Below are 1,810 nucleotides of genomic sequence, written 5' to 3'. Positions count from 1 at the left end.
TCCTTTGCCTTTTCTTTTATCCTTTTTCTCTCCTCTCTCTATAGCGGATCTACTGATAACTAGATAAACATTAATACCCAATATAGCACTCTTGGGGACATACTATAAATTTAAGAAAATATGAGGATTTCATTCCTCTGACATTCTTCTAACCAGCATAAGACCAGGAAGGATTGATTGATTTCACTCCATACATATATTTTATTTGTTTTCATACCATTGAACCCATCTTTTTTGGTGCGCTTCCAGATTTAATTCATTATTTAGTCCATAACCTTTTTCCATTGGTACTTGATATTCCATTTGTTCTAATAACTCTGTAAAATAAATTTTTTTGCGTTGCTTTTCCATTTTCTTTCCAGTTGTAATTTAAATGCCAAAAATAAATGAATAGATATATTGACATTTGTCTCTTTTTGGTACCTTCCTAATATGCTATTCTATTCTGTTATTGTTATTTATGTCCATGAGGGTTTTCTATATATCAATACTGTGTAAACTTTTATGGCGACAGTTCGCCTGTATTCTCTGTTCACTTTCCTTTGTGTAGATATCATCTTAGTGTGCGCACGCGTCCATTCTACTGAAATTATGCCGTCGTGTTTGGAACTCTTTTCTTTAATTCTTTATTTTTCATGTGCTCAGATTAACAGGCGCGCAGAGCCACGACAGCTTCTGCACACATTTCATTTTACAGTGTAGACAGCACATTTTTTATATATATGACATGAGGAATACAGGTAGTTAAACATAAAGATAGTATAGTTTAGCATGCTAGATTGAACGTGCTTTTGTCCTGACTTGTAGCGCTGAGGTTTGTAAGTCCAAGGTATTGCATCACTAGTAACGACAGCTGTATTGGTAGGATATATGTTGCACGTTATGAATTACCGTATATACTCGAGTATAAGCCGACCCGAATATAAGCCGAGGCCCCTAATTTTACCCCCAAAAACTGGGAAAACGTATTGACTCGAGTATAAGACTAGGGTGGGAAATGCAGCAGCTACTGGTAAATTTCTAAATAAAATTAGATCCTAAAAAAATATACTAATTGAATATTTATTTACAGTGTGTGTGCGTATGAGTGCAGTGTGTGTGCGCGTATGAGTGCAGTGTGTGTGCGTATGAGTGCAGTGTGTGTGCGTATGAGTGCAGTGTGTGTGCGTATGAGTGCAGTGTGTGTGTGTATGTGTGCAGTGTGTGTGTGTGTGTGTTGCAGAGCTTTGGTGGGGGGTGGGCAATGTTATTATTATTTTTTTAATTATTTTCATATTTTTTTATTTATTATTTATTTAATTTAATTATTTTTTTATTTTATTATTATTATAATTTTTTTATTTTTTTTCGTCCCCCCTCCCTGCTTGATATATGGCAAGGAGGGGGGCTCTCCTTCCCTGGTGGTCCAGTGGCATTGGGAGTTCAGTGGGGGGGAGAGGGGGGCTGTCAGATCTGTAACTTACCTGTCCTGCAGCTCCTGTCAGCTCCCTCCTCCTCCGCGCCGTCCGGTCAGCTCCCACTCTAAGTGACTTACACTGGGAGCTGACCGAGGTGCTGAACGGATGGCGCGGAGGAGGAGAGAGCTGACAGGAGCTGCAGGACAGGTAAGTTACAGCTCTGACAGCCCCCACAGCCCCAGTCTGTATTATGGCAATGCAAATTGCAATAATACAGACTATTGACTAGAGTATAAGCCGAGTTGGGGTTTTTCAGCACAAAAATGTGCTGAAAAACTCGGCTTATACTCGAGTATATACGGTATTTATGCAGGCTTAATAAACAACACGTTGAAGCTAAAGTAAAGTAACCG

The sequence above is a fragment of the Pelobates fuscus genome, chromosome 10 (assembly GCF_036172605.1).
Source record: "Pelobates fuscus isolate aPelFus1 chromosome 10, aPelFus1.pri, whole genome shotgun sequence".
Classification (NCBI taxonomy): domain Eukaryota; kingdom Metazoa; phylum Chordata; class Amphibia; order Anura; family Pelobatidae; genus Pelobates; species Pelobates fuscus.
This window is presented reverse-complemented; position numbering follows the sequence as displayed.